Source organism: Chiloscyllium plagiosum, unplaced genomic scaffold, assembly GCF_037043375.1.
Source record: "Chiloscyllium plagiosum isolate Xiang-an unplaced genomic scaffold, Cpla_swu_hap1 HiC_scaffold_13, whole genome shotgun sequence".
Taxonomy (NCBI): Eukaryota; Metazoa; Chordata; class Chondrichthyes; order Orectolobiformes; family Hemiscylliidae; genus Chiloscyllium; species Chiloscyllium plagiosum.
Genome location: NW_028270151.1, coordinates 115,458,327 through 115,485,967, shown reverse-complemented (window position 1 = coordinate 115,485,967; position 27,641 = coordinate 115,458,327). Strand labels below are relative to the sequence as shown.

Here is a 27,641-nt window from a genome sequence, read left to right as displayed (position 1 = left end):
TGATGGTTTGGGGAGACCTTTTGAGAGAATGTGATGATTCAAAGGAGAATTTTTAAGCAGCAAAAGGGATTGATCTGGAACGCAATACTCACACACACACAATGCGAATATCCAGGTCCTGATGTACTGAGTAATTCAGAGTTTGGCAGAACATTTACTGAGATTACCATCTGAATGTCCACCTGTAATATCCTGTAATACAAGTTTATACAATCTGTCACTCTCAGTTCAAGTTAGAAACCCACACCATCCCCTCCTCCTGGCGCAGGATTACTGTACATAGTTACAACAGGTCATCAGGAAGGGGAATGGAATGTTTTGTTTAGAGGGTTTTCAGTATGAGAGTTTGGAGTATATACCTGAGAGTAATGTGAGGAAGTGGTGGTGAGACCACCATATCTGGAGTAATGTGAGCAGTTTTGGTCCCTTTAGATAAGGAAATGTGTCACTTTATTGGAGGCATTTCAGGGAAGATTCACTAGTAGAAAGTGCGGACTGCAGATGCTGGAGATCAGAGCTGAAAAATGTGTTGCTGGAAAAGCGCAGCAGGTCAGGCAGCACCCAAGCAGAAGGAGAATCAACGTTTTGGGCATAAGCTGAAGAAGGGTTTATGCCCGAAACATTGATTCTCCTGCTCCTTGGATGCTGCCTGACCTGCTGTGCTTTTCCAGCAACACATTTTTCAGCAGGGAAGATTCACTGGGATGATCCCTGGTTTGGAGGGATTATCTTTTAAATAAAGGCTGAACAGGTTGGGACTCTACTCACTGGATTTTGGAGAAAGAGAGGTGATCTCATTGAGACAGATGGGATTCTTAAGGGGTTTGACAGGATAAATACTGAGTGGATGTTTCCGAGTGTTAATACTGAAAAGGGAGTCTGGAACCAGATTCTGGGTCAGTCGCGGAATCAAGGGTTCTGCTTCAGATTCGTCAAGTTTAAGGCGACACAGAGGCGGGTAAGGGGTTTCAGTAGCAATGGAGCTGGGGTGAGGTGGAGACAAACAATGTTTAAGAGATTGGAATTCCCTGGTGTTTGGGATTGTGCAGATGTCTGATCAGAAGGTCACCTTAGGGTCAAATATAACAGCAATATTGTGAAGAACGTATTTCTGCCTCAGACAGTTACCAGGGAGAGGGAGAGGCTCAGCAGTAAGAGAAAGGAGTTTGGAATAACAACTGAAGGCAATGGGTTTAACCGTTACAATGTTTCATTGGAGGAAACTGCAGCTAATCAAGTGGTGGGAATGTGATAAGCAGTTTGGTAACTGAGTAACAGTGGAACAATGGAGAGGGATGGTGGGGAGGGAGAGCTGGACAGTGTCAGTGTACATGTAAAACCTAACATGGTGCTTTTTCACAATGTCAACTCCTGGCAGTATGTCGGTGAGATACAGGAGAGAGCAAGGATAGATACTGGAGGGACACCAAATGCAAGGAATTCAGAAAGGAAAGAGAGAGTGGAAATGGAGCAGGATTTTCCAAAAACCATGAGGTCAAAAGGAAGTTTTTCAAAGAAGGGGAGAGAAGGGCATAACCAGAAAAGACAGACAGCCAGAACAAGGAACAATATCTGTGAATCGGTGAGGAGGAGGAGGAGACAGAGTGTTGGAAAGTCTGTGGTTTAGCAAGCTTTGGGTAAATTGTAAAGATGAGCTCTGATAAGGCTTAACAAGAGACTGGAGAAAGATGTAGGTTTAGGACAAAAACCAGGAACACCACGTGAGGCAGTTTGGCTCAGTGGGCTAGTGGGAGGGAGGGAAGCAGCAGATCGGATTATCTCAGTCATGGTGACAGAGAAACTCCATGTGCTCCTCACTCATGTTATTGGAGGGGAGGATAGAGGAGACAGGATGATGGACAGTGTTTTACAAAAAAACAAAACCAGGGTTAGTGATATTTAAAATGAGTGAACAAACCTGATGTGTTTAGCTTTTATCCAGAATATTAAAACAAACGACTGAAGTCCTGGTTCGAATCCCATCTTTATAGATGGTGGAATCTGAATTCACGAAAAAATAACTGGAATTAGGAATCTCCTGATTTCCATGAAACCATTGTCAATGGTAAAAAAAATCCTGCCAACCTGACAGCGGCCCAGCCAGCTACTCACTGTATTAATCACTGCAAAGTCTCAACACAGGAATGAAACTGGATGGACCATGTGGCATCTAACAAGGCACCAGAAATTACAACCACAGAATCAGCCCTCTCGATGGTGCAACGTCCTCCTCACTAACATATGGTTTTTGGTGCCAAAATGTGGAGAGCTCTACCTCAGACTAGTCAAGAAGCAGCCTGACATAGTCATATTCACGGAATCATCCCTTACAGACAATGACCAGACACCACCATCACCATCCCTCGATATCGAGAGTGTGGTGCTGGAAAAGCACAACAGTCAGGCAGCATCAGAGGAGCAGGAGAATCGACGTTTTGAGCCTCAGCCCTTCATCAGTCTGATCTGGTGTGCTTTTCCAGCACCACACTATCGACTCTGACCTCCAGCATCTGCAGTCTTCAATTTCTCCTAAAATCTCTGGATATGTCCTGTCCCACCGGCAGCACAGACCAGACAGAGGTGGTGGCACAGTGGTGTACAGACAGGGAGGATTCGCCCTGGGAGTCTCATGGCTCCTGCTGATTACCATGTACCGTCCTCCCTTGGCTGATGGATCAGTTCTCCTTCATGTTGAACATTTGGAGGAAGCACTGAGGCAACAAAATGGTGTCAAACATACTCTGGGTACAGGATTTCAATGTCCACAATCGAGACTGGCTCTGCAACAGAATTACTGACTGAGCTGGCCAGGTCCTAAAGGACATAGCTGCTCAACTGAGTCTGCAGCGTGTGGTGAGGGAACCAACAAGAAGGAAAAAAACATACTTGATCTCATTGTTATGAATTGACAAGCTGCAGATATGTCTGGCCATGACAGTTATCGGTAAGAACGACCATCACATGTTCCTTTTGGAGACAATGCCTTGCCTTAAAGTTGAGAAAACCTCCGCTGTGTTGAGTGGCACTATCACCGTTCTAAATGGGACAGACTTCAAAGAGATGTAGAATCTCAAATAGGGTATCTATAAGGTACTGTGGGACATCAACAGCAGCAGAACTGTACTCCAGCACAATCTGTAATCTCATGGGTTTGTAAATCCTGCTCTCACCCATCACAATGGACAGTAAAGGAGGGCTTGCCAAGAGCAGCACCAGGCAGACCTAAAAATGAAGTGCTAATCTGGTGAAGCTATCAAACAGAATTACCTGCATATCAAACAGCATCAGCAGCAAGCAACAGAGCTAAGTGTTCCAACATCCAATGCAACAGATCGGAGCTCTGCAGTTCTGCCACATCCAGTTGTGAACGGTGATGGACAATTAAACAACTCACTGGAGGAAGCATCACAGATATCCCCACCCTTACTGATGGAGAGGCCTCACATACCCATGTACCAGATAAGATGACAGCATTTGCAGCAATCTGCAGCCAGAAGTGCAAAGTGGGATGATCCATCTCAGCCTTCTCCAGTGGTTTCCAACATCACAGATGTGAGTTTTAAACCAGTTCGATTCAGTTTGAATCACATCAAGAAATGGTTAAGTAGTTAAAGGCTACTGGCCCTGCCAATATTCTGGCAATCATACTGATGGCTTGTGCTCTAGAACTTGCCACCCACCAAGCCACGTACCACTCCAGCTCTGGCATCTACCGACAATGTGGAACATTGCCCAGGGATGTTCAACACAAAAGCACAGAACAATCCAACCCAGGCAATTTCCATCTATCAGTCTACACTCGATCAGCAGTAAAGTGATGGAAGATGTCATCACCAGGGCTACCAAGCAACAGCTGCTCTGCAACTTTAGGCTCCACCAGGGCCAATAAGCTCACGATTGTGTCACCGTCTGATTCACAAACTGACAACCAGTTGAATCCCAGAGGTGAGGTGAGGGTGATAGCTCAGCCCCACTCCAAGATCACTATTTCGAGCTGATTTCACCCTTGTCTCAACACAATGTGATGAAAGTATATGAGCTATCTCTAGACTTCATTATCCAAACTCACTCCCTGGCCAGCTTCCCATATTCAACCTCCCTGTAATCTCAAGAACATCTAAATATCTGCTTGTTGATTCATCAAAAGTCTCCTATTCATAAGCAACAACATAGAGTCATAGAGATGTACAGCATGGAAACAGACCCTTCGGTCCAACCCATCCATGCCAAACAGATATCCCAACCCAATCTAGTCTCACCTGCCAGCATGTGGCCAATATCCCTCAATTTAAATTTCTCACACTTGATTTAATTCCTGGCTGTGATAATCCCTAGCTCCCTGCACCACACACACTTTGAGACCTCGACAACCCATTTTCTTTGAGACTCCCAACAATTTGTTAATTCATTACTTCATCTGTGTGGCTGTTTCTACAGTTGCTGAAGCAGCATGGTCTGAAATTTGCAACCAAAATCTCACAGGTCTGTTTTCCACCTTTAAGACATCCCTCAAAACCTACTTTTGGTCACCTGACCTAATATCTCCATCTCTGGCCTTATGTCTAAAGTTCTCAATAGTATTTTTGTGAAATTATAAGCATGATAATAAAAATACAAACTGTTGTTGATTTGACATTATTTTCAAATCATCACTGTTGCTGTAATGAATAATCTATAATGTCTCTTACCCAACCTCATTGTAGGAGCACCTTCACCACACAAACTGCAGCTGTACAAGAAAGTCAAACATCACCCTCTCCACAAGCAACAGGGCTTTGGCATTAATCACTGGTATCTGTGGAAGGAGAAACACAGTTGATGTTTCATGGAGTGCAAAATGGATTACAGGGAATGAAAATGGTGCAGAATTTGATAGCCAGAAATGGAAGGAAAATACACTTGCTTTTTGGAAAAAAGAATTCTTGACTGTCAAAAATATTCAAGAAAAAAGTAATCTGATAATAGAGCAGCACATGGTCAGGGGCTGGGCCGCAGTGAAAAACTCATTTGCAAAGGTCTATAAAAGTAATAATACAGTACTAAACAGACCAAAAATACACCCATGGTTCAGACTGAGGAAGCCAGATATTGACAAAGTGGTCATGAGGGAGCCCAGAGGTGAATCAGAGCTGTATTGACTGCTATGATCCCAATGACTCTAAACGAGAGAAAGGCTGCACATGCGCCTGGCTGCACCTTGCCCCCTACAAAGATGGCGGCCGCGCACATGTCCCGAATAAAGATGGCGGCGCTCACTCAGGCCTGCAGCCGCGCTGAGGCCATTCCCCATTTACTGCAAACACGGGACTGGGACGTTCAAATTTGTGTTTTCCGACGTGCACAATTTGTTTGTAAAAAATCTCCGCTCATAGCAACACAGTTTTTCTCCAGTTTCCCTATTTATTTTTTTCCTTACCGTATCCTTTCTTTCCATAACTTCCCGAGCATTCATTACAGCGACTCTGCGCCGCGCGCGAGTGATCACATGGTTTAGTTTAGCTCCGCCCGACATTCACTTTGATTGGTTGGAGGACCAACATCCCGCTAGGTCATCCAGCTCCGCCCACCGTCCTTTCATTGGTCCGGTGCTGACATCAATCACCCGGAGTCCCTTTGTTGGCGAGAACATGCGCAGTGTGTCCTCCTTCAGCTGATATGTTGGGTAATGTGATGGGAGAGTTTACTGAGGGTAAGAATTCCCTTTGTGTGAGCTCTGCAGTAGATTTCCTCTATTCATGGAGGGGATTGCCTCCCTACTCATGACTGTATAGCTGTGATTGATGAATCAATGCCTTCTGAATCAGTACATAAACACCCCATTTTCACTCCTTTACACAACATCTGAGATCTTAAGCACATTGTATCACGCTCTTCTTTGGAAACAAAAAAAAAACATGAAATAGAGCCTCAAGGAATCGGTGCAGGAGTAGGGCATTCATCGCCTTCAGCTTGTTCCCCCATTCTATCAGATCATGGCTTGGCCAACCCAGACCTCAATACCTCTTTTATGCTTGATCCGCATAGCCCTCAACTGCTCAATATTTCAAAAATCTATTTGCCCTTTTTTAAAATAATTTGAGATAGAATCATAGATTCCCTACTATGTGGAAACAGGTCCTTCAGCCCAACAAGCCAGAACAACCCTCCGAAGAGTCAGCCAACCATTCCCCTCCCACACTTAACTTTCACAATTGTTTGGGTGCGGAAATTCTAGCCATTCACAGAGAAAAAGTTCTTTACTTTTTCTAAAATGAATGTTCCCTTATGTAATGTCCCTTGGTTTGAGACTTCACTGGTGCTAGAAAATCTAGTCAACATCTACTCTGTCAAGCTCCTCAGAATCTTGTTTCCATAAGATCACTCCTGCTTATCTATTCTTGATAGGTCAACACTTTCGTCCTCGAAACATCTAATTGAATCTTTTTTGAATGGTCTCCGATGTTGGTTTATCCTTTATTAAATATGGGAGCTAACATTGTATACAACACTGCAAGTGAGGACTCACCAACAGCCAGTGTGGTAAACCAATCGTCAATCCATGCTAATACATTACGCCGATACCATGAGCTCCTAAATTGAGCAATTGACTTTTATGTAGCACCTTATCATTTGCATTTTTAAAATCCAAATACAGAACATCATTGGATTGCCCTTTATCAGCCCTGCTTGTTATCTCCTCAATGAACTGTCGCAAATTTGTCAAAGATAATTTCTCTTTCACAAAACCCAGTCTACCATGTTTAATGATAAGCTTTTCTAAATGTCCTGCAATTTCTTACTTTAATATTTGACTCTGTAGATTCTTTCAGTAGCTTTGTTAAGTATGATTCCCCTCTCTTAAATCCACGCGGACTCTGTCCAATCCTGTCACTGTTCAGTAAGAAACTTGACTGTATCCCAATGTAGTTAGTAAATGTATCTATATTTATTTTTAAAAATCGATTACTTATCAATGCTGGACCCATGCAATATCAATAAATTAGTGACTCTGAATTTGGGTAATAATATTTTTTCTGTTAATTCCTTTATGTACTGTGTTATGCAGACAGCGCCAAGCTGTTACTCTCAATTGTGAGTAACTTTGAAAATAATATATTTTAAAAATGACATCCCAAAATACTGCCTCATTATTGTGCAAGGAGGATTTTGCATTCAATAGTTTGCAGATAAAATTGAACAGCTTTTTGCTGCAATTTGGCCAGACTGCAGGTTACTCCAAAGTGGCAACTCTGCTCTCAAATTCTTCCTTGACACTGCCCAAGGCGATACTGGTGGGACTTCACTTTGCCATTCTTGTTCACCAGCTTTATTTCCAGGTTTAATCCTATAATCATTCTAGAGCTTGTAATTTTAACCAAACTTATCTTTTGGGTACATATGTAAATATCATACTGAAATGTTGCACTGAATGGTAACAAATCTGAAATTAGTCTCTAATCAGATAGTAACGTGCTTCGACCTTTCTACGTATGTGTTGCCATAAGTCTATGCCAGTTATTTTTCTGAAGCCTGTGATTGCTGATGAAGGGCTTATGCCTGAACCATCAACTCTCCTGCTTCTCGGATGCTGCCTGACTTGTTGTGCTTTTCCAGCATGACACTTTTTGACTCTGATGTCCAGCTTCTTTGGTCGTCACTTTCTCCTTTGAGTAGATTAAACCAAGAATATTTTTTGTTGATCAAAGTGCAATAGGAACCAATTCATGAAATTCAGATATCTCACATTTACCTTAACTATGTGAAGGCTAAGGCATTAATAAATTATTGTCAGGAATTGAAACCGTGCTGACAAACTTGTGCAGTATCAGTGCCTCAGCTTTAGAGTGTTCCCAGATATCGCACAGCTGCAGTATTTTGTTTTGCACTCGGCTATATTTTGTTCTCAATTGTTTCTTTGTGAAAGATTACAAAATTAACTTAGATGAATGAACTTAGGATTTCTTTAACCAATGTTAGAGAAAACAACGTCAGTATTTCAAGTGCTGATAAAGTAAAATAAAATGATAATCAGTAGAAAGGGTTTAAGATGGATATGGAACAAATGCTGGGATTAGATTAATTTAGGATATCTGGTCAGCATGGGCAAGTTGGACTGAAGGGTCTGATTGTGTGTTGTACAACTATGACTTCATTCTCTCAATTATTCAAGAATTTGAATACTTCAAGGAGGAAAAGGAGAATTTATGCAGAGAGTGCACTTGAAATGATAATTGAGGTGTATCAAACTCACATTGTTTCATGACCTTTTCCTCTGGGTTCTTCAATGAACAAACTTGTTTTATTATCTGAATAACTATGTATCATGTGATTTGTTTTGCACAAAATATTTCGTTAGGATCTCGTGAACTATTAAGAAGTGTTCATGTTTAAAATTTAGGCAGCGTGATTATTAAGCAAGAAAAGGGGAGTGTTTTACTCCCACTGAATCATTGCTCTATAAAAGGTGACAAGCTTTTTATCTTTTCTGGGCACTGAATATATGGAAATCAATTCTGAAGGAAAAAATCCTCGACGGTAATTTTTTTTTCGATTAATTACAGTGTGGAAACAGGCCCTTCGGCCCAACAAGTAACACCGACCCGCCGAAGCGCAACCCATCCAGACCCATTCCCCTACACCTAACACAATTTAGCATGTCCAATTTACCTGACCTGCACATTTTTGGACTGTTGGAGGAAACCGGAGTACCTGGAGGAAACCCACGCAGAAACGGGGAGAATGTGCAATCTCCACACAGTCAGTCACCTGAGACGGGAATTGAACCCGGGTCTCTGGTGCTCTCTGGTGCTGTGAGGCAACAGTGCTAACCACTGTGCCACCCCAATTACTCCCCATATGTTCCCACATATGGGGAATAATTGCTTCTGGTCACTCTTCAGGCTATAGAGGCTCGGAAAGAAATGAGTTGGCAAAAGTTTGTCCATCCAAATGATGTTGCTATGCTCATTGGTAAACTTGCAAGATCTATTGAAGAAACACGTGTTTCAGAGTGTATGCAATAAACCTGAACATTGTTATTTTTTCACAGAGCTTGGGACCCGACTGGAGCAGCAATGAAGCTCGCATTGTTTTTTTAAATTTCCGAGCTTGCCAAATTATTGTTGGTAAATGCAGGTGACTTTATCAAAGCACATTTCACACTCCCCAGCTAGGAATTTGGTCCCAATTCTGTCAGTCCATCCATTCCTATGGATCACAGGTATTTTAGATGTGAGCATTCCATTTAACTATTTGAATTGAACATTTCAGTGGTTAAATCCTCTTGCATTCTTAATTTCAAATTACTCAATGTGATTTTTTTGTCCCCCCTGAATTTGCCAAGCACTGGGCAGTTCTGGAATATTTGAAATATTTACAATAGATGCATTCACACTATTGAAGGCAACCTGGCAGATTTGAATACCATTCAGGTAGTCAACAACAATACATAAGTAACTTTATGAATTGCTTACTGTACACCAACAACGCAAACCAAGTATCAGTGAAACCACAGACTGTTTCCCAAGGATTCCCAAATCTAAACAGTGCATTCCAGATATGCTCACTATCACCATCTGGGAGCAGTCTCCAAAAGTGCTCCCAGAATTTAGAAAGTGCATTCACTGCCCTCCAAAGCTCAATCTGCTGTCACAGGCTTCACTCTTATTGTATACAATGGTAGTTATTGTCCAGTTCTTTAACGTGACAAATGATTTTACAAACAATTTATAAAATACTTTAAATCCTGAAGAAATGTGATGTCAGCCCTTTGTAGAAGTGAAAGAAAGTGTGATGTTTGTTTTACGTTTGGCTCTATGTATCAGACTGAACTGAACCTTTAGCAAGATGTGGGATGTTTCCCACACACTTTGTTTTAAAAAAGCAAAGATTTTGCTCTGAGATTTAAATGTTCAATCAGGTTTAATAAAAATCTTTCCAAAAATTGAGAGTTTGACTTCAGCTCCTGTAAAGAGACACGCTCTTTGCCTTCAATTTTGTGACATGTGATCATTCTTCGGTAAAGGTGGCTGTGTGCAACACTGCAGGATGTTGTGCTGAAGTGCCTCATTGGGTGGATGAGCTTTATTACTGGTGTAACTCGGCTAATTTTGAAATGGAATATTACTTTGAGTTAAATCTTGTTTTTAAACTGAGGCGTGCTTGTGTAACTCAAGTGTGGAAACTATGCTCATGTTTGCAATGAACCTTTCACTTTTGCAGATTAGTATTTTTCCGATCTGTTTTGTAAATAAAGTTGAATATCGAAAGCACAGTGATGGAGAACTGCAGGCCCAGCAGCATCTCTGAGGGGAATAAAACATTGTAAGTTCCAAGTCCAATGACCTTTTGTCCATTCAGACAAAAACTTGAAATGTAACAATTTTTTTTCTCTTCACCAATGCCCTCAGAACTGCTGAGTTTCTCCAGCACTTTGTTTCTGGGTTTAGATCTCCAGCACCTGCAGTTTATTGTTTAGATCCTATGATTTGACTTGTGGAGCGAGAGGCAGCAACTGTGATCAACGAGGATAAAAGTCCCCAACCACAGAAAACAAACTGGTTCTTTATACTTTTCAAAACACTACTGTAAATAAGAAATGCAATTAAGCTAAGTGCAAGATGGTATACCACCAGCCTTGTCTCAAACCTGCTACTCATCTTTGAGAACTCATCTGTCAGAATTGTGTTTGCTCGCTTCCTTTGAGATCACGGTCCACAAATGTCCCAGTTCCAATTCCTGGGCCGGGCCCAGTTACCACATTGCAGTGGGGTGGGGAGCTTTGTGTCAGCCTGAAGTTTTTGTTAATAACAACATTGCAGGTTGAAGTTGACGGTTTTGACGAATATTGCGTCGTTAAACTTGGAGGCAATCCTTCCGAATGTATTGACTAACTGGACTGAGCCTGTTTACATGCAGTCCTGTTAGTAGTACTGTAATATTCTAAGTTAAGAATCACACAACACCGGTTATAGTCCATCAGGTTTAATTGGAAGCAAACTAGCTTTCGGAGCACCGCTCCTTCATCAGGTGAGTGTGGAGGGCACAATTCTAAGGCACAGCATTTATAGCAAAAATTTATAGTGTGACGTAACTGAAATTGTCCATTGAAAAATACCTTGGTTGTATGTTGAGTCTTTCATCTGTTCGAATACCATGATAGTTTCACTTCTTTCATATATAAATCACAAAACCTTTCTTTCAAAAGTTGCATTCCTGACAGTGGCCCATCAAATCACTCATTGTATTAGTCACTGCACAGTCTCAACAAAGGAATGAAACTGGATGGACCACATTACATCTACCAATGCACTGGAAAATACAACAACACAATCAGCCCTCTTGACCCTACAACCTCTGTCTCACTGTGGGCCAACAGCAGTACCAGAACTGTACTCCAGCCCAATTTTGTAATCTAATGGCCTGGTATATCCCCCACTCAACCATTAACATCAAGCCAGGGGAATCAACACTACTTCAATGGAGAGTTCCGCAGGGCATGCCAGGAGCAATACCAGACATACCTGAAAATGTGGCGCCAACCTGGTGAAGGTACAGTGCAAGCAACACCAAATAGAACTATGTGATCCAACAACCAGTGGATCAGATCTGAGCTCTGCAATTTTGTCACACCTAGTCAGGAATGGTGATGGGCAATTAAACAACTCACTGCAGGAAGCATCACTGATATCCCCACCCTTACTGATGGAGGGGCCTCACACATTCATACAACAGATAAGACGACAGCATTTTCAGCAATTTTCAGCCAGCAGTGCCAAGTGGATGAGGCTTCTTCATTTGTCCATGACATCACAGATGTGAATCGAATTGGTTGAAAACCCATTTCAAATCAGATCAAGAAATGGACAAGTAGTGTAAAGGCTATGGGCCCTGCTAGCATTGTGGCAATATATACTGATAGCTGTGCTCCAGAACTTGCTGAAAATGTGTTGCTGGAAAAGCGCAGGCAGGTCAGGCAGCATCCAAGGGGCAGAAGAATTGACGTTTCGGGCATGAGCCTTTCTTCAGGAATGAGTTTCTGAATGCTGCCTGACCTGCTGCATTTTTCCAGCTACACATTTTCAGCTCTGATCTCCAGCATCTGCAGTCCTCACTTTCTTCTCCAGAACCTGCTGCCCACCAAGACAAGTACTGCTCCAGCACTGGCATCTACCGATATTGGGAAATGTTTCCCAGTGTTGTTCAACACAAAACCGCAGGACACATCCAACCCAGCCAATTCCCCTCCATCAGTCCACATTCGCTCAGCAGTGAAGTGATAGACGTTGTCATCGATAGTGCTGTCAAGCACATGCTCACAATAACCTGCTCAGTGACGCCCAGTTTGGGTTCTTGCAGGGCCAATCAGCTTCTGAGCTTGTTACAGACTTGATTCACAAACTGACAAACAGCTGAAGGTAACAGCCTGTCCCACTCCAAGACCACTATTTCGACTTCAGTGATATCATCTGACCTCACCACAGTCTCAGCTAATTTAATGAAATTCTCATTCATTCATTTTATGAACTCTAGATTTCATTATCTAAACCAACTCCTGGCCAGCATCCCACAATCACCCTCCCTATAATCTCCAGAATATTGAAAACTCTACTGCCCAAGTATTCACTTGTACCAGAACTTGCTGATCCATCAAAAGGCTCCCATTTATAAGCAACAGCAATTTACTTTCACACCCTTGACTTAATTCCTGGCTGTAATCATTCCTATCTCCATGCACCAGACACACTTTCACATCTCAATAACTCATTTCAGTTTAGACTCCCAATGATATGTTTATTTTTCAGTTCAGCTGTGTGACTGTTTCTACAGATTCCAAGGCAACACGGTCTGGAATTCCCACCCTCTAAGATCTGCTTTCTTCCTTTAAGTCATTCCTGAAAAATTGCTTATTTCGCAAAGGTTTGGTCACCGGACATAATATTCTCCATCTGTAGCCTTATGTCAAAAGTTCTCAATATTTTGTGAAATTAAAAATGTGTTGATTTATACAGATATCTTCTACTCTTCACCATCTCTGAGTGCATAATCTGTAATGTCTCCTACCCAACCACGTTGTGGTAGCACCTTTACCATACCAACTGCAGCAGTACAAGGAAGTCAAACATCACCTTCTCAACAGGCAACAGAGCTTTGGCCTTGATCACTGGTATCTGTGGAAGGAGAAATACACATCATGTTTCAGGGAGTGCAATATGATTTATGGGGGAATGAAAATGGTGCAGAATTTGACTGTCAGAAATGGAAGGAAAATCCACTCACTTATTGGAAAAAAAAGAACTCTTGACCGTCAAAGATATTGTGGAAAAAATAACCTGATAATAGAGTATATGGTCAGGAGCCAGGCAGCAGTGGACAATTCATTTACAAAGAGGACTGTGAACGTAATAGTAAAATACTACACGGAGCAAAAATACACACGAGAGACTGAGAAAGCTAGATAATAAACAAGTGGACATCAAGGAGCCCAGAGATGAATCAGAGCAATGTTCACTTTTATGATCCCACAGTCAGATGTCTAGCACAGAAATAGACTTTTTGGTCCAACCCATCTTTGCCAACCAGATATTCTAACCTAATGTATTCCCATTTTCCAGCACTTGGCCAACATCCCTCTGAACCCTTCCTATTCAAATGCCTTTGAAATGTTACAATTTTAGTTGCCCTTTCGGCTCCTTTTGAATTTCCCACTCCACCCTAAACCTATATCCTCTCGTTCTGGGGTCTACCAACCCTTGTCTACTTACGCTATCAATGTCCCTCACGATTTTTATAAGCCTCTATAACATCACACCTCAGCCTATGACACTGCAGGGAAAATGGCCCCAGCTTATTATGCCTCTCCCCGCAACTCATATCCTCCAACACTGGCAACATCCTTGAAAATCTATTCTCAAACCTTTCAAGTTTCAGTGCCTCCTTCTGATGGGAGGGAGACCAGAACTACACACAATATTCCAAAAGTGACCTAACCAATGACCTGTCCAGCTCCTTTACCCAATGCTCTGACCAATAAGGGGAAGCATACCAAATGCCTTCTTCACTGTCGTATCTACCTGCAACTCTACTTTCAAGGAAATATGAACCTACATTCCAAGGTCTCTTTGTTCACAAGATTTTCCAAGATCTTACAATTCAGTGTGTGAGTCCTGCTCTGATTTGCTTTTCTAAAATGCAGCACCTCACATTTATCTAAATTAAACCCTATCTGCCACTCCCCAGCCCATTGTTCCATTCGATCAATATCCCATTGTACTTTGAGATACCCTTTATCACTGTCCACAATACCTCCAATTTTGGTGTCACCTGCAAACTTACTAACTGTACCGCCTCTATTCACATCCAAATCATTTAAATGAATGAAAAAACAAATCCAGAAAAAAAATCCATTTCTCTGGGTGTGAATATGCTCTGTGCAAATCCTGCCCTGTGACTCCCTACCAGAGAGGGCTGCACATGCGTCCCGCTGAACTTTGCCCCCAACAAAGCTGGCGGCTGCACGGGTCCAGTGAATCGTTGCCCCGAATAAAGATGGTGGTGCTTACTCGAATCAATCGCTGGATGAGGCATTTTCCCGTTTACTGCAAAAACGGGACTGAGTTTCAAATTTGTATTTTCGATGTGCACCAAATGTCTGTGAACCCTCTCAACCCATACCGACACCATTTCCCTCCCGCTTCCTGCTGTTTATTTCTATCTTTACCAACAGCTCTCCATCCACACATCCCGAACAGACCGCGAGGATGATCAAGTGGTCTAGTCTAGTCCCGCCCCTCATTCACCCTGATTGGTCGGAGGACCAACTGTGCGCCAGCTCCTCCAGCTCTGTCCCTGCCTTTCCATTGGTCCGCCGCTGACATCAATCACCCGGGGAGCATTGTTGGCTGGAGCATGCGGATTGCTTCGTGGCTTTTGTTGCTGTTCATGAGTTATAAAAATGACAACAGCATCTCAAAACCCCCTGATGAAGAAGCAGCAAACCTAGTGCTTCCAAATAATCCTGTTGACCAATAGCCTGGTGTTCTGTGAATTTTACTTTTATCCATCCCAATCCAACACCAACACCAACACCTCCAAGTCTCGAATGAGGGGGGGGATGTATAACCTAAGATCTAGGAACAGTAGAAGGCCGTCCTGCCCTTCGAGCCTGCTCTGCCATTCAATAAGATCATGGCTGATCATTTCGTGGACACAGAACCATTTACCCACGTTCTCACCGTGTTCATTAATTAATTACATTTTTAAAAATCTAACCTAGTTTTAAAAACGTTTTCTGAACGAGCACCAACTACTTCCCTGGGCAGTGAATTCCATAGAGGTCAAGAAGTTCCTTGTCAATTCAGTCTTAAATTTGCTGCCTCTAGTCTTGCGGTGATGCCCTCTTGTCCTAGCTTCAACTGCCAATGGAAACAGCTCTCTACTTCTATTTTATCCATTCCATTCATTATTTTAAATGTTTTCATTCTTCTGAATTCCAATGAATATAATCCCAATCTACTCAGTCTCTGTTAAGCCGAACCTCTCAACACTGGAATCAACCTAGTTAACCTCCTCTGCACCCCCTCGAGTGCCAGTACATCCTTTCTCAAGTAAGGAGACAAAAACTACATGCAGTACGCCAGGTGTGGCCTCACCAACACCCAAATACAGCTGAAACAAAACCTCTGCTTTCAAACATAATCCCTTCAGCAATGAAGGACAAAATTCCATTTGCTTTCTGAACTGATTATTGTATCTGGTGACCAACCTTCATGTAGAAGGATGCTTAGGTCACTCTGCAGAGCAAATAATGCAACTTTTTAACATTCAAGTGATTTTTTTTAAATGTTACTAGAACCAAAGAGTATAAACTTTATATTTACAAACATTCTATTTCATTTTACAGACCATTACCCACTCACTCCATGTATCTATGTTCCTCTGCAAAGTTTCACAGTCCTCCGCTCACTTTGTTCCGCTAATCATCTTAGTGTCACATGCAAACGTTGACACCCTACATGTGGTTCCAACTCCAAATCATCTGTATCAGTTGTAAATAATTGCAGTCACAACACCGATCCCTGAGGCACACTAATTGTCAATGATTGCCAGCCAGAATAATGCTCATTTATCCCCACACTTTGCTTCCTATTAGTCAACCAATCTTCTATCCATGCTAATACTCTGCCGGTAACGCCATGCACCCTTATATTATGCAACAGCCTCTTGCACAGCACCTTGTTGATGGTCTTTTGGCAATCCAGGTACACCGCATCCACTGGGTCCCCGTTGTCTACCTTGCTTGAAAAGTCTTCATAGAATTCAAAAAGATTGGTCAATCATGACCTGCCCCTCATGCTGTGTCTGTACAATGGGACAATTTCTATTGAGATTCTCTATTATTTCTTCCTTGATAATAGACCCAAGCATCTTTTCCACTACAGAGAATAAAGTAACTGGTACATAATTCCCCACTTTTTGTCTACCTCCTTTTAAAAACATTGGTGTCACTTTTGCTGTTTTGCAGTCTGCTGGGACTGCCACAGGCTCCAGTGAATTTTGGAAAATTACTGCCAGTGAATTTGCTATTTTTCCTAGAATCTCTTTTAGTACCCTGGAATGCATTCCATCAAGGTGAGGAGACTATTCTATCGTTAGCTCAATTACCTCAAAACAGTCTAAAGCTCGCTGTTCTGTAATAATGATAGTTTCCAAATCCTCACCTACCTTTGTCTCTTTGCTAGTTACTGGAAAGATATTAGTATCCTCCACTGTGATATCCCATAACTAAATGCTTCTTCTCATTTTCCAAAGGACCAACATTTACTTTAGCCATTCTTTTCTCGTTATATATATTTATATAAACTTTTCCTTTCTGTCTTTGTAATCTGTGCTAGTTTATGTTTCTCATGTTCTATATTACTTTTCTTTATAGCTCCTGTGGCTTTCGGTTGACCTTTAACATTTTCCCAGTTCTAGTTTCATGCTGTTTTTGGCCACTTTGTTCGACTTCTCTTTCAACTTGATTTTCCAGAACAGCAACCCCATTCTCCAAGCATTTCACATACTATTTCTTCTTGCGATGGTACTCTCGAGCTGCTTCCCTGTTTCTCATGAGGCGGACCTCACGTTTACGAGTGGTTTCTTCAGCATTCTGGGGCTGGCTTTGCAGGACTGGTGAAGATGCCATAACCATTCCCTGGTCAGCAGTGGAGTTAGGAGTTCTACAGATCTGATAGGTTTGGACATCTCCAGCAGCACCTTGAACAAGCATTTGGCTGCCCGGCACAAAGATTTGCGGTCCATCAGGGCTCTGTGCATACTGTATAATGGCTGCTCCAACCTTGGCTGTCGCTGTATTGGTCATTGATCATGTGTGGAGTCCTTGCATTTAATCTGTACCATTGTTGGCCATCTGAATTGCTTCCCCCTGTGTCATAGCAATGCATTGTCCACTGCTCATCTGATAGATGGGTGTCTGCATCATCGTTGTAGTAATGGTTGAGACAGTCTCTTCTTCTGATTTCTCCTCATCGATTTCTTGGCACACTGGGGGGATCAGAAGAAAGTTCATTCAGGATTTTCCTGTATGAAGGCCGTCTCAATAGAATTTCTCTACGTTTCTGAGAGTCAGTCGTGCTAGTCGAGGATTCTCTCAAGGTAAACATGCAGGTTGAATCCGTGATTAAGAAAGCGAATGGAATGTTGTCATTTATCTCAAGAGGGTTGGAATATAAAAACAGCGATGTGCTACTGGGACTTTAAAAAGCTCTGGTTAGGACCCATTTGGAGGACTGTGTCCAGTTTTGATCCCCACACCTCAGGAAGGGCATACTGGCACTAGAGCGTGTCCAGCGGAGATTCACACGGATGATCCCTGGAATGGTAGGTCTAACATATGAGGAATAGCTGAGGATCCTGGGATTGTATTCATTGGAGTTTAGAAGGTTAAGGGAGATCTAATAGAAACTTACAAGATAATACATGGCTTGGAAAGGGTGGACACTCGGAAATTGTTTCCGTTAGGTGAGGAGACTAGGACCGGTGGGCACTGCCTTAGAATTAGAGGGGATAAATTCAGAACAGAAATGCGGAAACATTTCTTCAGCCAGAGCGTGGGGCCTGTGGAATTCATTGCCATGGAGTGCAGTGGAGGCTGGGATGCTAAATGTCTTCAAGGCAGAGATTGATAAATTCTTGATGTCACAAGGAATTAAGAGCTACGGGGAGAATGTGGGTAAGTGAAGTTGAAATGCCCATTGACTTGATGGGCCGAATGGCCTTACTTCCACTCCTATGTCTTATGGTCTAATTTGATCACTTTCCTCAGATACCCATTGTTGAGTATGCCTTTTCATACAGTCCTGCCATTTCACTGGAATAGACCTTTGTAAAATGTCTTTGAAACTCTTCCACTGCTCATCAACTTCCCACCATAAAATTTTTGTTTCCAGTCTACTTTATCCAGATTCTCTCTTATTCCCTTGTCCCTTAATGTTTCTGTTGCTTAGCTGCTGAGTCGCGTCACAATCAACACTGCAATTGGGAGGAAGGGGCGGAACTCGAGGACAGAGCAGCGTCCGGTCCTCCAAACAGAGTGAGTGAGGAGCGGGACCAATGCATTCTCGGGAGTGAACGCTTCAGCATTGGTCAGAAAGTAAACTGTTTTGCAGGATTGATCATTCTCACGACATAGTGGAGTATTATCCCCTCTCATAAAACAATGTGAGGTTTTAAAGAAATCGTTAAGATGTAAATCTGACAACATAGTTAAGATGTAAATCTGACAATGTACATATTTCCAATCGATTTACACAACTCGAGTAACAAACTTATTTTCAAATTCCCAGAATGATTGGAAATTTACATACCTGGCCGGTATGATTAAGTTGGATGGAAAAATCTATTTGGATATGAACCATCTCAATGACTGTAACTCGACAGAGCAATTGCTAATGTCTAATATTTCTCCCGTGATTCCATGCAGTTATGAATATTCTCTATAAACTCACTGATAATCTTCGATGCACGCGCAGTTTGGTTTCTATGAAGGGCATGCGCAGTGTCACATTAACCAGGACACGGCGAGACATGGAGCAGCTTTCTCCGGGTGCGGCTACGCTCGGCTTCAGAGAGTGGCGTGTGGGAGACTCACTGGGAGAAAGGAGCGGAGAGAATTCACAAGACGCGGATATAGGTGAAAAAACCCGTAAAAGACCCTCCAGGCCCTGATAAGGAGATGGTGGTCTCTGTCGGGAAAGCGGCCCAGGGTGACGGCCGCCATTTGTTTGAGGGAAGAGGGAGTGCGGGCCTCAGAGCCGCCATCTTGAGAAGGTCAATGTGCAGGTGGGCGGGGCTATTGGGGTCGAGGACAATTGGAGGAAAGACCCACCTTAGATTACTTCACTAAAGACATGAATGCACCCGGTGGATTTTTCTTAACATCAGCAATTGTTTAATACTCACTCACAGGTTTTTAATTACATCTTTTTTGAAGCATTTAATTCACATTCAATCATTTGCAATGGTGGGATTTCAACCTGTGTCCAGAGCACACTTGCTGAGTTTCTGGATAAATTGTTCCACAATAATGCCAATAGGCCATTACTTCGCCTGCTCACAAGTTGTGCATCCCAGTGCAACAAGAATCAAAACCCTTTCTTCCTGCACAATTGTTTGATCTTGCACTCTGGTGATATTACTTAGTAACTCTCCATGTGGTATCCCTCACTGTGTGGGTCGAATTGTTGCCTCTGTCAGTGTCCCTTGCTCTTGCAGCTACTCCAGATCCTGAGCAAACAGAATTCTCCACTCCAGATAGACGATGGAGACTGGGGTGTTCCAGATTTCTGTCGGACTCAGTGCCATTTGACATGTGTAGCCATCACTGCATCATTCTAATTTCCAATTCTGTTTATCTGTCTGTAGGTACTCAGGAAAGTCCTGACCTAATAGACTTCCCAGCTGCTGGGTGTCTAATCCATCCCTCATTGAAGATGGTTTGTCAGCCAGAGAGACACAGGGCAGGGAGATCTGGAGTGAGGTAAGATCACTCACAGTGCAGAGAGCAATGAGAGGGCTCCAAACATCAGTTAACAGGACAGGACATAGCTATAGTGCTGGAAGGGGAGCACAATACAGACACACCCCAGGTTCGGTCACCGCCTTTACTGCAAGTTTTGTTGTACTAAGACAACATCGGGAGTGTCACAGTTATCAATCCAAGCCTGTGCTGTCTTAGTGAGCATCAGTACAAAAGAGGGGAAAGCAGGCCTTCCACGAGAGGGTGGGAATGCTGTCTGGGAATGTTCCATTCTGTGTTCCCTCTCCCACACTGTATCTATAGCTTGTCATGTGGATCAGTCATTCTAATGCTAAAAACAGTTCCTATCTCTGTACTTTCCTCCCCTCTCACCAATCATTTCATACGTTTGAACCTGCTCCAGTCCAGACGACCATCCATATCTCTGTAACTTACTTCAGTCTCGACAACATGCCTTGTCACGAGAGTCCACTCCCCCAATAACGCAAGACTTAGGGTCTGTTTCTGTGCTGCATGACTCTCTGGCCGAAGTCACCAATGCTGGCCAGGTTTCCTGAACTGAATGAGTTGCATTTCCCTGCGTTTGGCCCATGGCCCTTCAAACTTTCTCCCCTCCATGTTCCTGCCCAAATGTCTTTTCCATGTTGTAATTGTTCTTGTTTCTCCCATGTGCCACTGGCAGTCCATTCTGTATATGAACCGTCCTCTGTGGAAAATGTTGCCCCTCAGCTCCCTAAGTAAATCTTTGCTCTCGGTCACTCCTCAGGCCTTACCCATTCTGCTGTGGGACACAAACCCTCCCGGTACAGACTTCCCTCGGACATTTGTGGGTGGCATGGTGGCACAGTGGTTAGCACAGCTGCCTCACAGCGACAGAGACCCGGGTTCAATTCCCGCCTCAGGCGACTGACGGTGTGGAGTTTGCACGTTCTCCCCGTGTCTGTGTGGGTTTCCTGTGGGTGCTCCGCTTTCCTCCCACAGTCCAAAGATGTGCAGGTCAGGTGAATTGGCCATGCTAAATTGCCCGTAGTGTTAGGTAAGGGGTAAATGTAGGGGTATGGGTGGGTTGCGCTTCGGCGGGTCGGTGTGGACTTGTTGGGCCGAAGGGCCTGTTTCCACACTGTAATGTAATCTAATCTAATTACCCATCCTGCTGTGGGACACAATCCCTCACCGGTACAGATGGCCCTCGGGCCTTACCCATTCTGCTGTGGGACTGAACTCCACCCCGGTACAGACTCCCTTCGGGCCTTACCCATTCTGCTGTGGGACACAACACCTCCCTGGTACAGACTCCCCTTAGGCTTTACCCATCCTGCTGTGGGACTGAACTCCTCCCTGGTAAAGTCTAATCTTGAGCCTTGCCCACCCTGCTGTTGGACACAACCCCACTTGGGTACAGTTTTCCCTCTGGCCTTACCCATTCTGCTGTGCAACACATTCCATCCCCAGTACAGACTGTCCTCAGGCCTTTCACATCTTGCTGTGGGACCGAACTCCTCCCTGGTACAGTCTACCCTTGAGGCTTACCCATCCTAATTTGGGACGCATACCCTCCCCAGTACAGATTACTCTCTGGCCTTAACCGTCTTGCTGTGGGATACAACCCCTCTGAGGAACAGACTCCCCTCGAGCCTTACCCATCCTGCTGTGAGACACAACCTCTCCCTGGTGCAGACTCTCCTCGGGCCTTAACAGTCTGGCTGTGGGACACAACCCCTCCCCAGTACAGTCTACCCTTGAGCCTTACCTGTCCTGCTTTGGGTCGCATACCTTCCCTGGTACAGAGTACCCTCGGGCCTCACACTTCCTGCCGTGGGACACAACCGCTCCCCAGTATACTCTTGACTGGCCTTAACCATCCTGCTGTGGGACACTACCCCTCCCCAGTTCAGACTCCCCTCGAGCCTTATCCATCCTGCTGTGGGACACAACCCCTCCCCAGTTCAGACTCCCCTCGAGCCTTATCCATCCTGCTGTGGGACACTACCCCTCCCCAGTACAGACTCCCCTCGAGCCTTATCCATCCTGCTGTGGGACACTACCCCTCCCCAGTACAGACTCCCCTCGAGCCTTATCCATCCTGCTGTGGGACACTACCCCTCCCCAGTTCAGACTCCCCTCGAGCCTTATCCATCCTGCTGTGGGACACAACCCCTCCCCAGTTCAGACTCCCCTCGAGCCTTATCCATCCTGCTGTGGAACACAACCCCTTCCGGGGACAGACTCCCCTCGGGCCTTCCCCATCCTGCTGTGGAACACAACCCCTCCCCAGGTCAGACTCCCCTCGAGCCTTCCCCATCCAGCTGTGGCTCACAACCCCTCCCCAGTTCAGACTCCCCTCGAGCCTTCCCCATCCAGCTGTGGCTCACAACCCCTCCCCAGTTCAGACTCCCCTCGAGCCTTCCCCATCCAGCTGTGGGACACAACCCCTTCCCAGTACAGACCCCCCTCGAGCCTTCCCCATCCAGCTGTGGGACACAACCCCTTCCCGGTACAGACCCCCCTCTGGCCTTACCCATCCTGCTGTGGAACACAACCCCTCCCCAGGTCAGACTCCCCTCGAGCCTTCCCCATCCAGCTGTGGCTCACAACCCCTCCCCAGTTCAGACTCCCCTCGAGCCTTCCCCATCCAGCTGTGGCTCACAACCCCTCCCCAGTTCAGACTCCCCTCGAGCCTTCCCCATCCAGCTGTGGGACACAACCCCTTCCCAGTACAGACCCCCCTCGAGCCTTCCCCATCCAGCTGTGGGACACAACCCCTTCCCGGTACAGACCCCCCTCTGGCCTTACCCATCCTGCTGTGGGACACAACCCCTCCCCAGTTCAGACTCCCCTCGGGCCTTTCCCATCCTGCTGTGGGACACAACCCCTCCCCAGTTCAGACTCCCCTCGAGCCTTACCCATCCTGCTGTGGGACAGGTTGATAATTATATTGAATAGTATCCCTCCAGTGTGGAAACAGGCCCTTAGTCCAGCAAGTCCACACCGACCCGCGATAGATACCCTGCTCAAAATAGCTTCAAAATACATAGAAACAGTGATCACTGAATTGGGTAAAAACTCCACAGTTACATTGGGCAGTTTAAAAGTCTCGCTGTATTGTTGATATGTTCCTTTTCTTCAAACAGGTAACATTTTTATTAAAGCAGCAGATGTTCATTGTGAGAGTGTCTCTGTTAAACTAGAATCTGTTCTGTTCTCTGTGTAACAGGCTGTTGTTGTGTGCGATGGACTGTCACTAACAGTGTAATTGACCTGTGAGTCCTTGATCAGGTTTCCTTTGTCTGTAAATCTAATAATCAGTGAACTATGCATCTGCTCTTCTTAGCGAAAACAAAGAATAATTTCTCAACGAACAAACGGCACATCACAAAGCTATTTCATGGATTTCTGGCACACACCACCTACCAATGTATCTGGTAAGTCTGTTTCCTGAATAATTCTGAACTCTATCTGTAACTCTGAAAGTATCTGTATTGCTTGTCAGTTGATTGAGAATTCAGCCTCTTTGTTCTGAGCTGTTGTGATGCAGGCGGTGGCTTCATTCTGTCTCTGCCAAGTTTGTTTTCTCTTTCTGCTGTGATTCTGGGAGATTCCTTTCTGCAGGTGAGAATATTCAGTGACTGAACATTGAATGATTTTGACTCTAACAGAGCAGTGGCCTTGTTTTCAGCTCATTATTCACTTTCCATTTCCTGGTTGTGTTGAATGTTACAGAAACAGACTCTGAGCAATGTTTTCATTCACTTGTATTAGATTCATTGACAGCCACGTGGTCAGTCAGTTTCAGGCCGATGGATCAGTTTCTCTGTCCTATTAGATGGTGGCCACTTGCACAGTTTCCGATGGTTCACCTCAGTGTCAGGCCGTCAGCTGCTGAAACCCTCCATCCAGCATTTGTTCTCTCTCACCATGACTACTCCAATACAGTCCCAGCTCGTTTCCCACATTCTACCTCCGTATACTCACGATCGCCTCAGGTTCTACTGTCAGTATCCTTACAGCAAGTCACGTAAGTCATCCACCTCCATTTCACGCTGCTCTACATTACATTCAGTCCAAATATAATTTCAGAATTCCATTCATTGCGTTTAAAAACACCCATGATCTTGTCCTGTCCAAGCATCCAGGTTCCATCAGGTAGGTGGGTGTCCGCGTGGTTGGGTTGGAGCAAGAGCAGGAAACTGAGGATCGTACAGGGGACAAAGATGGGGTTGGATGTGGGATGTTTAAGGAGAGAGAGCTGGTGTATTGTTGGGGATAGCTTCTCAGGGGAGTAGCACAGCGGTAGCCAGGTCTATAATACTCAATGGCCTGAGTTATCGGAAGAGGTTGGACAAGCTGGGACATTTTTCTTCAGAGGACAGGAGACATAAGGGAGATCTTATAGAAATGTATATGATCATGAGAGGCATGGATAGGGTGAATGCATTCAGTCTTTTTCCCAGGGTTGAAGAATTGAGGACTAGAGGGCATCAGTTTAACGTTAGAGGGGAAAGAATAAAAGGGAACGTTAGCAGCAACTTTTTTACACAGATGCTGATTCTCATACGGAATGAGCTGTCAGTGGAAGTGGCTGAGGCAGGTACATTAACAACATTTAAAAGGCATTTGGACAAATACATGGATAGGAAAGGATTAGAAGGAGATGGGGCACGGGCAGGGAAATGGGGTGACCATAGATGGACATTATGGTTGCCAGGGATCAGTCTGGCCCTTAGGGCCTCTCTCTGTGCTGTAGGACTCTATGACTCTATAACTGACTGTGCTGTAGACCAAGGTCGGGCAAAATCCAAGGGAGCGAAAATGGGAGGAGAAGCACTAGCTGGGGGCATAGACAGGTGTTACTGTGGCTGCGTCTGAGACTGTTGTATCCCTGGTGGCTGGGTCAAGGACATCTCTGAGCATTTGCTTGAAATTCTGAATTGGGAGAATGGGAGGCCAGAGGTCTTTGCTACCAACGACATGAGTAGAAAGAGGGATGAGATCCTGAGGAGTAAGCACAGGAAGTAGGGAACGACTGAAAAGCAGAACCTTGAGGCTAGTAATCATTGCGTTACCACCAGTCCCATGTGCTTGTGAGACAAGGAATTGAAAGATAGCAGAGATGAATGCATGGCTGAAGAGCTGGTATAGGGGGAAGAGTTTCAGGATCTTGAATAATTGGGACCTGAACTAGAGGGGAACTGATATCCTCACTGGGAGGCTTGTTCCTGCTACAAGGGAAGGGTTTAACCTAGAATGGCAAGGTCCTGGGAATCACAGCAGCAGGGCAGCACATGGGGGGTAAGGAAGGTCGGAAGATGTATACGAGTCAATCAGAAAGGAAATACAGAGAAATGAACACCATTGTACGAATGGGCTGATTGTGTTAATTTCAACACAAGGCGCAACATAGTTAAGGTAGATGAGCACAGATCCGATATTGTGGCCATTCCAGAGATTTGGTTTGGAGAAGGATAGGACTGGCTGCTCAATATTCCAGGGTTTCATTGTTTCAGATGAGATGGAGAGGAGGGTAAAAGAGGTGGAGGAGTTGCATTACCAATCGGGTGAATGTTATGTCTGCACTCAGGACATATTGGAGGGGCTCGCCCACTGAGGCAATGTGGATAAGAAGGATGCAGTTAATGGGATTATGCTATAGGACCCTCAATCTGCCAACAATACCTCGAGGTACAAATATCTTGGCAGAATATCTCGGCAGAGGCAATAACAACAGAGTTCTCAAAGTGTCTTTAACTTCCCCACCATTTGCTGGCACTACTTTAGAGCAAGAGGCTGAGACGGTGCAGAGTTTATTAAGTGTATCCAAGAGGGTTTCTTGAAATAGTAGTGTAAAGGAGGGGTAGGGGCCATAGTGGACCTTATATTGCTGAATGAGCCTGGCCAGGTGACTGACCTTTCAGTGGGAGACCATTTTGGAAACAGTGATCACAACGTAAGTTTTTTTTAAGGCAGCTACGAATAAATGGGATGTTTCTAAATTGTGGGATTGCAAATGATGTCAGTATTAGGCAGGATCTGGGGAGTGTTAATTGGGAGGAGCTGTCATCAGACAATGCCATATTGGGCACGTGGGAGTTAGTTAAAGGCTTGCTGATTGGAGTTCACGACCAGCATGTTCCAGTAAGGAGGAGGGATAAGGCTGGTAATGTAAGGCCCCTTGGATAACAAGGGAGGCTGGGAATTTAGTCAAAAGGGGAAAAAACAAGCCTATGCAAGGTTTGGGAAGCTAGAATCGGGCATGGCATGTGATGAACGTAAAAAAAACAAAAGCTGGAAGGAACCTGAACAGGGAATGAGCAGAGCAAGGAGGGGCATGCCCTTCGCAAGGAAGGTTAAAGAGCATCCCAAATCGTTCTGGAGATAATTAGCCACAAGAGGATGTGAACATGGATCGTTACAGCGCAGTACAGGCCTTTTGGCCCTCAATGTTGCACCGACCTTTGAAAATAATCTGATGCCTATCTAACCTACAACCTTCCAATATTACCCATATGTATGTCCAATGCCCATTTAAATGCCATTTGCGTCGGCAATTCTACTACTGTTGCAGGCAATTAAGTCACCTCTCGACCTTCTTCTTTCCAACTAAAACAGCCTCCATTCCCTCAGCCTTTCCTTGTAAGACCTTCCTTTCATACCAGGCAATATCCTAGTAAATCTACTCTGCACTCTTTCCACAGCTTCCACATAACTTGGAAAGAAGTCGGGCCAGTCAAGACTAAAGGAAGGAACTTGTGCTTGAAGTCAGTGGAAGTGGACGAGATCCTAAATAATTACTTTGCATCGGCATTCACCCAGGAAAAGAATATTGGGGATAATGAGATTTGTGTGGAGTATGCTAATGTGCTCGGGTATTTTTGAGGTCGAGAAAGAAGCATTAGATTTCTTGAACAGCATTGAAGTGGATTAATCCCGAGGATCCGACAGTAGCTACCCCAGGTTATTGAGAAAGGCAAGACAGGAGATTTTTGGGGTCTTGAACATGATTTTTGAGTCCTCACTTGCCACCGGAAAGGTCGCAGAGGACTGGTGAGTAGCTTATGGTGTTCCTCTCTTCAAGAAGGGAAATAGGGACAATCCAGGAAGTTATAGCCTGGTGAGTCTCGCCTCAGTGGTTGGGAAGCTTTGGACAGAATTTTTACAGATAGGATTTATGTGTATTTAGTAAAGAATGACCTAATTAGGGACAGTCAGCGCAGCGCCATGAGATGCACAAGGTTGCTGGTCAAAATGTTTTACCCAGAGTTGAAATATCTTTACTAGAGAATGTGCATTTAAGGTGAGAGGGGGAGAGCTCAAAGGAGATGTGAGGGGTAATATGTTTTCCACAGAGAGTGGTCGGAATTTGGAACATGTTGCCAGGGATGGTGGAGGAGGCAGAAATGAGAGGGTTGTTTAAGGGGTTTTTGGGTGAGCATGTGAATATGCAAGGATATGGAACAAAGATAGGAAGAAAGGATGAGTTTAATTTGGTGTCACATTCAGCACAACATTCTGGGCTGAAGGGCCCGCTCCTGTGCTGTACTGTTCTTTGTCGTGTTTCTTTTGTTACAACATGACGGTGACCCCCTCTGTTAGTTAAACCAAACACCCAGAAAAGTTCACCTCCCCA

The 27,641-nt window shown here is 44.4% G+C and overlaps 2 long non-coding RNA genes and 1 pseudogene across 2 annotated transcripts in view; 1 reads left to right on the top strand and 2 right to left on the bottom strand.

Annotated features, from left to right (window-relative positions):
• Positions 1-5,469, bottom strand: part of LOC148148433 (uncharacterized) — a 43,964-nt gene extending 38,495 nt beyond the window's left edge. The window contains exons 1-4 of the long non-coding RNA XR_015759075.1: positions 5,417-5,469; positions 4,689-4,795; positions 1,919-2,001; positions 101-192 (exon numbers count right to left, since the gene is read on the bottom strand). This is a non-coding gene — a long non-coding RNA (uncharacterized LOC148148433). The remainder of the gene's footprint in view (positions 1-100; positions 193-1,918; positions 2,002-4,688; positions 4,796-5,416) is intronic.
• Positions 5,470-17,041: 11,572 nt separating this feature from the next.
• Positions 17,042-17,341, bottom strand: LOC148148432 (cyclic AMP-responsive element-binding protein 1 pseudogene; annotated as a pseudogene).
• A 2,559-nt stretch (positions 17,342-19,900) lies between these two features.
• LOC148148431 (uncharacterized) lies at positions 19,901-26,915 on the top strand. The gene is made up of 3 exons (XR_015759074.1): positions 19,901-20,017; positions 23,349-23,439; positions 26,710-26,915. It is a non-coding gene; the product is annotated as an uncharacterized LOC148148431 (long non-coding RNA).
• Positions 26,916-27,641: the final 726 nt, after the last annotated feature.